The sequence below is a fragment of the Rana temporaria genome, chromosome 6 (genome assembly GCF_905171775.1).
Source record: "Rana temporaria chromosome 6, aRanTem1.1, whole genome shotgun sequence".
Classification (NCBI taxonomy): domain Eukaryota; kingdom Metazoa; phylum Chordata; class Amphibia; order Anura; family Ranidae; genus Rana; species Rana temporaria.
In genome coordinates, this window is record NC_053494.1 from 37,677,181 (window position 1) to 37,688,391 (window position 11,211).

Consider the following 11,211-nt stretch of genomic DNA (forward strand, 5'->3'; position numbering starts at 1 on the left):
CTCTGATACGTTACGCCGCTCTAACTTTGGGCGCGAGTTCTTTATTCACAAAGAACTTGCGCCCTTAGTTAGAGCGGCGTAGCGTATGTGTTGCGGCGTAATTCAAATGGGGATGTAGGGGGCGTGTTTTATTTAAACTTCCCTTGACCCCGCGGTTTTTATGTTTTACAAGAACAGCGCATGCGCCGTCCGTAAAATCTCCCAGTGTGCATTGCTCTAAATGACGTCGCAAGAACGTCATTGCTTTCGACGTGAGCGTAAATTACGTCCAGCCGTATTCGCGAACGACTTACGCAAACAACGTAAAAAATTCAAAACTTGGCGCGGGAACGACGGCCATACTTAACATTGGCTGCGCCTCATAGACCCAGGGGTAACTATACGCCGGAAAAAGCTGAACGCAAACGACGTAAAAAAAAAGCGCCGGGCGGTCGTTCGTTTCTGAATCGGCGTAACTCCTCATTTGCATATTCCTTGCGTAAACAAATGGAAACACCACCTAGTGGCCAGCGTGAGATTGCAGCCTAAGATCCGACGGTGTAAGTCACTTACACCTGTCGGATCTTAGGGAGATCTATGCGGAACCTGATTCTATGAATCAGGCGCATAGATACGACGGCCGGACTCAGAGATACGACGGCGTATCAGGAGATACGCCGTCGTATCTCTTTCTGAATCTGGCCCAGTGTATTTTATATACTATGGGCCAGATTCACAAAGAGATACGACGGTGTATCTACAGATACACCATCGTATCTCTGACTTACACTGGTCCTATCTATGCGCCTGATTCATAGAATCAGTTACGCATAGATAGGGCTAGATCCGACAGTGTTACAATGTGTTACACTGTCGGATCTTTTTTTCAATTTAAAAATGGCGCCGGGGGCGTTCCCGCTGATTTACGATAAATAATATGTAAATCAGCGAGATACACAAATTCACGAACGTACGCGGACCCGTCGCAGTGTTCTTACGTCGTTTCCGTAGCGGTTTTCCGTCGTATACTTACCCCTTCTTTTATCAGGCGCAGCCAATGTTAAGTATAGCCGGCGTTCCCGCGTCGAATTTGAATTTTCCTACATCGTTTGCGTACGCCGATTCATGAACACGCGCGTCGCAAGTGCCGCTCACGTCGCAACCACTGACGTCCTAGGCCCCGTACACACGACCAAACATGTATGCTGAAACTGGTCCGCGGACCAGTTTCAGCATACATGTTCGGTCGTGTGTAGGCGCGAGCGGGCCGAATTCCAGCAAACGTTTGCCCGCCGGGCCTTTTCCCAGCGGGCAAATATTCCTGGACGTGTTTTAAAACCGTCCGCTGGAATCCTGCCCGCTCGGACATGTACGGTCGTCAGTACAGACCTACCGTACATGTCCAGGCGCCCGCCGTCCCTCGCATGCGTCGAATGACTTCGACGCATGCGTGGAAGCCTTTAAATGGCAGGCCCGCCCACGTCTCCGCGTCATCGCTGCGGCGACGACGCGGACACGCCCCGCGTATTGTTTACGCGCGGACTTCTGTACGATGGTTAGTACAACCATCGTACAGAAGCCCTCTGGCAGGCATGTACGGTGAAAACGGTCCGACGGACCGGTTTCACCGTACATGTTTGTTCGTGTGTACCCGGCCCTAGTGACGTCAGTGGGAGCAATGCACGCCGGGAAATTCCCCGGACGGCGCATGCGCATTTAAATCGGCGCGGGAACGCGCCTGATTTAAATATGACACTCCCCTAGTCGCGGAATTTGAATTCCGCCGGGGGATTTAGGATCCGCCATCGCAAGTTTGGAGGTAAGTGGTTTGTGAATTAGCCACTTGCCTCCTAAACTTGCGGGAGCGGATCTTAATTCACGTAGATCGAGTGGATCTATAGATCCGCTGAGCTACGTGAATCTGGCCCTATATCTATATAGATCAGACCAAAATGAGGGACAAATGAGGAGGAATAAGGGGCAGAGGGACATTGCTCCAAATCAGGGACAGTTGGCAGCAATTTTTCAGGTGATTGGAAGGCACGCACCCTTTAAATGCTGTATCCAAAAGTGTGCACTGAGTCAAATATGTGAGTTCACTATGTAATCCTGGGGGATTCCAGTACAGCATGGTGCTCTGAAAGATATCCGCCTCTGCAGCCAGCGACTCGCTGAGTAATAAAGGATCAGGGGGACAGCTCATCTGTAAAATGAATGGCAGCTCCCATATTTTGATCTTTAGGAGTTGTAGCCTGCTGTGCTTTTATTATATCTCTGCAGACTGCTTGTCCAGTGTCCCTGATGTAAGTAGGAGTCATTAGGAGGCAGGAATCCTGCAGTCAGTGGAGTGTGTCAGATGCCTGAGATAATGTCTAGAGGACTCCTTACTGTGTAAATGTTTTACCAAGTTTACTGCATCACTAAAGACTGACAGTCATCCTATGTGACACACACTGACCTCCTGGGAGAATGGAGGATTCTCAGGGAAGCACCAACACACCGCCATTTCCCTCCACAGTCCGCAAAGCGCATCTCTTTTTTTTTAGCATTGCATTGAGTGTCCTCTCAAGTTTTTATTGCTTTCCATGTCTACATTGTCATCTATTTGTACTTGTGATCATTGTCAGCCAAGACAGAATGTGAGGGCAAATCCAACAATTTAGAGTTGTCCCCAGAACAATAGGTGAGGGGAAATCTTGCAATGGGGACAACTCATAGGTGTGCGCAGCCTATTGCATTAGGGTGTGCACCCCAAAGCCCAAACACACACTACCGATCACTCACGAAGTTCATTCAGAATGGTAAGGGGCCTGTAAGTTACATATTCACTGGCCCCTTGCCCACTCCTAAAACATTAAAACATCCCAGCAGCAACAGCCGATAGAGGAGGGAAGCTGGCAGCGCTGCGGGGGGAAAGATGGGAGCCAGAGCAGTAGGGGCAATCTGTGCTGCTCAGGGTGATTAGGGTGTGCCTGGGCAACCCTGGCACATCCTGTGTGTACACCTATATAGGGTTGCCACCTGTCCAGGATTCACCCGGACAGTTCGGGTTTGGAATCATGTGTCCGGGTTTCAGAAAGCCTGAAACCCGGACACATTATTTAGCCTGGACTATGGCTTGCCAGCAGGGTTTATGGCTGCAGTTGTCTCTTTCACACTGCCTGAGAGAGGGCTCGATCTATACCTATACCCCCCCCCCCCACACTGTCCCCTCTGTGTCTGCCCACACTCCAATCCTCAGTGCTGTGCCTCAGAAAAGGAAAGTTGGGGCTGGAAATTTTAAGTCCAGCAGCCTCAGATACATCTGGATGAGAGGTGCTGACTGCCAGGGGGTGAGTGAGCTCACCATCCATCTCTGTCTGTGAATGTCTCCCCCCCCTCTCCCTTTTCTCTCCTGCCTCTGATTGAGTACACAAAGGTGAGTCAGGGTTCTCAGAGCACCCCTTACATCGGAGTTCCCCTTTACACCAGAGGCCACAGCTTTCCCCCTTACATCAGAGTCTTCTCCGTACATCAGAGTTCTCAGTGTTCCCCCTTACATCAGAGTTCCCCTTTACACCAGAGGCCACATTTTTCCCCTTACATCAGAGTCTTCTCCGTACATCAGAGTTCTCAGTGTTTCACCTTACATCAGAGTTCCCCTTTACACCAGAGGCCACAGTGTTTCCCCTTACATCAAAGTTCTCCTGTATATCAGAGTTCCCAGTGTTCCCCCTTAGATCATGGTTTCCAGAGCATCCCTTATGTTAGAGCCCCCAGAGTTCCCCCTTACATCAGAGTCTGCAGAGTCCCCCCTTACAGTGAAAGGGAACTCTGCGAGTTCAGATGTAAAGGGGAACTCTGTGGATTCAGATTTAAAAGGGGAACCCTGAGGACTCTGATGTAAAGGGGAACTCTTGGTATTAACTTCATATGATCAGAAATGGTGTTTAATAGCAAAATATATGTATAGGTTATACTATAAAAAAAATTGCCGTGGGCCGCTAAAGTGTTCGGGTTTGACTTGAAGAAAAGGTGGCAACCCTACACCTATAGGACAATGGTTCCGGGGACAACAGTGTCTAATTGGGGAACGTTTAGGGCAATGTCCTCAATGGAACACAGACAGCATAGAAAGCTGTCAGGTTAGCTTTGGATGAACCTAAAATATTGATATAGCATCACTAGAAAGGAGCCTAATGTTCGGACCAAACCTTGGCTTTTCAGGCTCTCAGACAAAAGCCTGAACATTTATTTGTTTGGTGGGAGCTGAACGGCATGTATACTACCACTACCAAAACCGCTATTGTCTATAACAGCTTCCTCCTGTCAATGGCTGCTAGGGACATGGCAGGCGAAGGCACTTCTGGGTCCTTAACAAGCCATAATGTCACCGGTCCCGTTCACTTGGAATGACCAGACGTGCCTCAGTGGTTGGTGGGCATCGTGATTGCTGTATATCTACATTTTTAACATCTAAATCAGACTCTCATCTAGGATAGGCGTCTGGTATAGATGAATAGCCATTACTGTTTACAGATGAACTGGTATAAACGAACAGCCACTTATTGGCTTCAATAGGGCTCAGATTCAGCACCCAAACTTTAGTACGGCAAACCTTGCTGAAACTGAATGCGGGTACATTCGGCTCATCGCTAACAATCACACAGTGATTGTACATCTTCTCATAGGCCCTTGCTGCAGACAACCCGTCTTAACGTTGTGCACTGTTTCAATGGGCATTCAGCATTTACCATTTCCCCTTTTGCAGTTGTGTCCCCTCGTCCCATGGCCCTTAAATCTCTGGTATGTTGTATTTTCTTAGCAAGGTGCTCATCACAGAAAAAAAAGCAATATATTGAGTTAAAACCAGCCATTAACGCTAGTCAAAATGTTTTTTGTAACGTGACAAAAAGCCATTAAAGGGAATTAGACAAAAAGGGTCATATACAGTACCACAAGATGTGTCTAGACACACAAAGATGTGCAAGAGGATGCTGTAAATGTTTTCTACTGAAACTCGAAAGTGAACAAAGACACAACGTTATAAGCTGAGGAGACTGATGCAATATAGCACTAAGGTGCTAACTGCTGCTTTTACTGACCTATCACTGATAGGCTGGTTAATACGACTTATGAGCTTATTTCAGAGGATGGTTATGCTGCCTGTAACATCGTTCAGCATGACCAGTTTGGTGGTGGTGGGTCAGTGATGGTCTGGGGAGGCATATCCATGGAGGGACGCACAGACCTCTACAAGCTACACAATGACACCCTGACTGCCATTAGGTACCGGGATAAAATCCTTGGACAGACCCTACGCTGGTGCAGTGTGTTCTGGATTCCTCCTGGTGCATGACAATGCCCGGCCTTGTGTGGTAAGACTATGCAGCCAGTTCCTGGAGGATGAAGAAATTGATACCATTGAATGGCCCCCACGCTCACCTGACCTAAATCCAAAAGAACACCTCTGGGACTTTATGTTTTGGTCCATCCGGTGCCGCCAGGTTGCACCTCAGTCTATTCAGGAGTTCAGTGATGCTCTGGTCCAGATCTGGGAGGAAATACCCCAGGACACCATTCGTCGTCTCATTAGGAGCATGCCCTGACGTTGTCAGGCATGCATACAAGCACTTGGGGACCATACAAACTACTAAGGACCATTTTGAGTTGTTGCAATGAAATTTCAGCAAAATGGACTAGCTTGGTGCATAATTTTTGTACTTTGATTTTCTTTGAATTCAGCCCTCTGTAGATCGATAATTGTCATTTCCATCAAAGATGTGCCATCCTTTCATTCCTAACACATTACCCAGTCCATATCAGTATAGATATCCAGCATGAGAGTTTTCCCTATTGAGATTTGATAAGTTTTTAAAGTGTTCCTTTAATTTTTTTGTGCAGTGTATGTTTATGTAGGACGGGTGCTCAACCTGGGGCCCCCCAGCTGATGTTGAACTGCAAGTCCCATTAAGGGCTTTGCAAGCTGCTAACAGTTACAAGCATGACACCCAAAGGTAGGGGCATGATGGGAGTTGTAGTTCCGCAACAGCTGGAGGGCCACAGGTTGAGCACCCATGATGTAGGTTGTGTGGTAGGGACCTTAAGCTGTCCATAGACATGTATTTTTTAGGGTTGCATCGATACCGTTCTTTTTACTGGCGAGTATGAGTACTGATACTTTTGGTCAAGTACTTACCGATACTGAGTACCAAAAACGTTGTGGTACGATTGGAGCCCATTCATTTTGTAGGCTGTTTTTTTTTTTTTTTTCTTATTCAGGCCCCTGGTTAAATGGAAAAAAAAAAAAATACTAGGGTTGCCCACTGTCCAGGATTCACCTGCACAGTCTGGGTTTTGAATCATGTGTCTGGGTTTCAGTCCAAAAAGGTATCGGTTTTAGGTATCTGAGCATTTTCACGAGTACTGGAGAACATACTCTGTATCCGTGCAACCCTAGTATTTTTTTTTTATTCAAGGGCCTGAACGACAACAACAACAACAACAAAAAAAATATTCCTCCATCCAAATTTTGGAGGATCGAGGAATCTCCATATGGAGCATCATATTCTAACAATGGGACCCGGCGCTGTTAGAAGACACTGATCAGCGACTGCAGCTTCTGACTGGCCAAAGGTTTTCCAGCTTGCCCCCCAACAGGAGTCGATCAAAGAATCCACTTCTGTGAAGCAGGGATGTCCACATTCTGATCAAAATTCTTCTAGTCCCTGCTGAGTCAGCCAAATTCTGATCAGCGTATGGCCAGCTTTAGATTGTAAGCTCCTTAGTGCCTGTAATTAAGAAATACATACATTTCAATCATTTTGGAACGGTCTGGAGTTAGGATTTGATAATCAAGGCTTATGCCGCGTACACGCGGTCGTTTTATGTGATGAAAAAAAATGACGTTTTTAAAAACGTCACTTTAATTGACCGTGTGTGGGGGGAAAACGTTGTTTTATGTCTTCTAAAAAACGACCAAAAAAAATTGAAGCATGCTTCAATTTTATGTGTCGTTTTTCAAAACGTCAACTTTTACTTCACAGAAATTGACCGTGTGTAGCAAAAACGTTGTTTAAAACGAAGTTTTTTCATCCGCGCATGCCCAGAAGCTACTTATGAAGCGAGCTTCAATGGAAAAAAGTGGTGAGAACGTAACCTCGCTTTGCTAGAACATTGTGAGAAAAACGATGGTGTGTAGGCAACTTCGTCTTTGAAAATTGAAGTTTCAAAAACGTCGTTTTTTACTTCACAGAAAATGTCGTTTTTTTTCATCACATAAAGTGATGGTGTGTATGCGGCATTAGGCCTCGTACACACGACCGAGTTTCTCGTCAAAAACCAGCAAGAAACTTGCTGGGAGATATGTTTTTGCTGAGGAAACCGGTCGTGTGTACATTTTCGTTGAGGAAACTGTCGAGAAACTCGACGAACCAAAAAGAGAGCAAGTTCTCTATTTCCTCGACGGGAATGGAAAAACTTGCCTTGTCGAGTTCCTCGACAGCCTAACAAGGAACTCGACGAGGAAAACGATGTGTTTCGCCCGTCGAGTTCCTCGGTCGTGTGTACGAGGTTTCAGTCAGGAAAAGACATTGGAGGTTATTTACGAGAGGCAAATCCACTTTGCAAAGTGCACTTGAAATTGCAGTGAAAGTGCACTCACTGTAAATATGAGGGGTAGATCTGAAATGAGGAGAAGCTCTGCTGATTTTATCATCCAATCATGTGCAAGCTAAAATGCTGTTTTTTCTTTCCCCCCTCAGACTTTATGTCCCCCTCAGATTTACAGCGACTGCACTTCCAAGTAAACTTTCACTGCAATTTCAATTGCACTTTGCACTTGTAGTGCAAAGTGGATTTGCCTTTTGTAAATAACTCCCCATTGCCTTGTGCTATGTAAGATCCAATGGCCCAGATTCACAGAAAGCAAGGCGCACATTACGCCGCCGTAGAGCAACCACCGTACACCACGCCAACGTAGCGCGGAGAAGCAAGCATTGCATTCAGCAAGCCAGTGCTCCCAACGCTGCGCCAGCGTGGCGTGGGTTTCAAAGGCGTACGCCGGCGTAGATGGAAGTGGGCGTGACCCCATGCAAATGAGGCGTGACCCCATGCAAATGATGGGCCGAGCGCCAGACAGCTACTGTACGTATCAAGAACTGCGCATGCTCCGTGACGTGGACGCATGCACAGCACACCCCCCCTGCGCCTGCTCACAACCACGCCAGCACAACTGCCTAAGCTACGCGGGATCACTGCGTACGCCGTGAACATAACGTACGCCCAGCCAGACACATGTCCAACGCACAATACGCCAGCTTGTGTTCCCTGGTGCAGACATGTGCATGTCTGTTGCTGGGTTACACCTCATTTATGGGTAATAACTTAACGCCGGACGTACAACTTACGCGCATCTCGCGTAGCATGCGCCGGGCACACGCATGTTCGTGAATCGCCGTATTTCCCTCATTTGCATGTTTGAATGGCTAATCAATGGGAGCGGCACCATGCGCCCAGCCTAAATGTGCGCCCACCCTACGCCGGCGTGAGCAAGCTACGTCGGCGGGGTGTAGCCTGTTTTTAGGCACATTTCTGTTCGTGGGTCTGGCGCACAGATATGACGGCGCACATTTGCACTTACGTCGGCGTAACTTGTAGTACGTTGGCGTAAGTGCTTTGTGAATCTGGGCTATAATCTGTCAATTTCCAAATGATTGTAGGACACTGTACTATCACCACACTCGGGTAAGGGTCCCGGAGCTGCAAGGTAGGAATGTCAATCACTGTACCACCATGCATGTAATGCAAATATTATTAGACTGCTAATGAGTGTCAGGTGTCTAGTGAGTATATGAACATTCCCAGGGGGGCAAACAGAGTTCACATGACACAAAATGGATAAACCAGCCATTCTGCAAACTGTGTGTAAGGAAAATAGGAATATTTGGAGGTTGCGAGAAAGGCTGCACACTTCTTTCCCACCAGACACACACACTTAGCACCTACGTGCTAAACTAGAATACAGAAAGGAAGTGTCACCACAGGACTAGGTGTAAAGTGTGTCCATTACTTTTTGTTTATTAGCACTCTTTGAAATTCACAGAGGTCACCTCATCAAAGAGAAGCTCCTACAGCTATGTGTTGTATTCACACTGGGCCAGGCACCCTTATTTTCACAAGTGTGCTACTCATTTTAGTGTTAGGAGACATAGACACCATGGAAGAGAAGTGTATTGGAGGGAAAACAAATGGTATAAAGTCAACATAGCTAATATACAATTCAGCCTTATCACTGAATTTGGTTCAACTTATAACTTCAGCCAAAAGCGTTGGATAGGCTATGGGTTAATATCGCTGTCACCGTCATTTGGAGAGAAGATGGGGGGGATCCAAAATGCTATAGTTGTCAAAGGCGTACAGGAACAGAGAGGACATTTTCCAATGGGGTTACTTTTCCTTGTGACAATTTCCGATGGTCAGTACGGCTCATCGGACATGTCCGCTGGGCCGAGAACCCGCGCATCGCGTCAAAGTGATTAGACGCATGCGTGGAAGCATTAAACTTCCGGGTTCGCGCACGTCGCCACGTCATCGTCGCCGTCATGTCGCCGCGTCGTCACCTCGTATTCTGTCCGTGCGTAATTTGGGCTGATGGTGTGTACAGCCATCAGACCAAATTCTCACAGCGGACATGTTCGATGAAAACGGTCCGGCGGACCGTTTTCATCGGACAGTCCCGTCGTCTGTACGAGGCCTGAGTGTATTCTCAAACTGAGATACACTTAAACCTATCTAAGATACGACCACTTGCGCCGTCCTATCTTAGGTTGCAATATTTAGGCTGGCCACTAGGTGGCGCTTCCATTGCGTTCGGCGTAGAATATGTAAATCACTAGATACGCCTATTCACGAACGTACGTGCGCCCGTCGCAGTAAAGATACGCCGTTTACGGAAGGCATTTTCAGGCGTAAAGTTATTCCATCAAATAGCTGGACTAGTAATGTTAAGTATGGCCGTCGTTCCCGCATCAAAATTTAAAAATGTTACGTAAGTCGTCCGTGAATAGGGCTGGACGTAATTTACGTCCACGTCGAAACCAATACGTCCTTGCGGCGTACTTTGCCGAAATGCACACTGGGATATGTACACGGACGGCGCATGCGCCGTTCGTAAAAAACGTCAATCACGCCGGGTCACAGTTAATCTACATAAAACACGCCCCCCACATCCTCATTTGAATTTGGCGCGCTTGCGCCGGCCTATTCACGCTACGCCGCCGTAACTTAGCAAGCAAGTATTTTGTGAATACAGTACTTGCCTAGCTAACTTACGGCGGCGTAGTGTAAATACGATACGCTACGCAGCCGCAAAGATGAGGCGGTCTATTTGAATCTAGCTACAGGAGTGCAGTTTGTTCTGCACTCCTGTGACCCGTTTTCAACAGACAGCAGGGTGAAGCCTGCTGTCAGCTGATGTCACAGAGCCAGTCCAGGCTCGGGAAGGATCATGACCATATGGTCGGGATCTGCCCGCATGCATGGGCTGGCACTTGGCTCAGCCTCTCTGAAAGCTGCTGAGAGCCTGTGCCAGACGCTCCCACCCCCTCTGCAGCCCAGTGCTTCAGTAAGCATGGGGGGGCAGAGCAGAGAGCCAGTGACTGACAGTCATCAGCTCTCTGCTCATGGAGCTCTGAGAACCGAGCGATTGGTGGTGTTTGATTGCTCGGTTCTCAGTGTTAGAGCCAGCAAAACAAAATCCCGTACTTCTCTTTTAAGCCCAGTGCATGCGGGACAAATATCAGCTGGTTCAACAGAAATGTGTGTATGGCAGCCTATCCAATAGAAGCCAGCCGAACGTCTGGCTTCTGTCGAAGGGACGTGCCCGAAAAAGATCTGCTGATCTGCATCTGATCAGTGCTCTCAACCAATGGCTGCGAGCACTGACCAGTGTGTTCTGGCGGGGAAGGGTAGTCCCCCTGTCAGAACACAATAACTCAGTGGGGAAATTGCTGTACTAATACCCGGTAGTTAGTACAACAAGCTCCTCTTGAGCTTTTTCTTTTTGTTCAGTCCACTGGGTTGAACGAAAAAAACTGATAGTGTGTACCTAGGTTAACTCACATTCATACTAACACATACTAGGGTCAATTCATCTACCAGCATGTCTTTGGAATGTGGGAGGAAACCGGTGCCCCTGGAGAAACCCGCACAGGAAGAACAAGCAAAAAGTGTTTTGGTTGGGATTCAAACCGA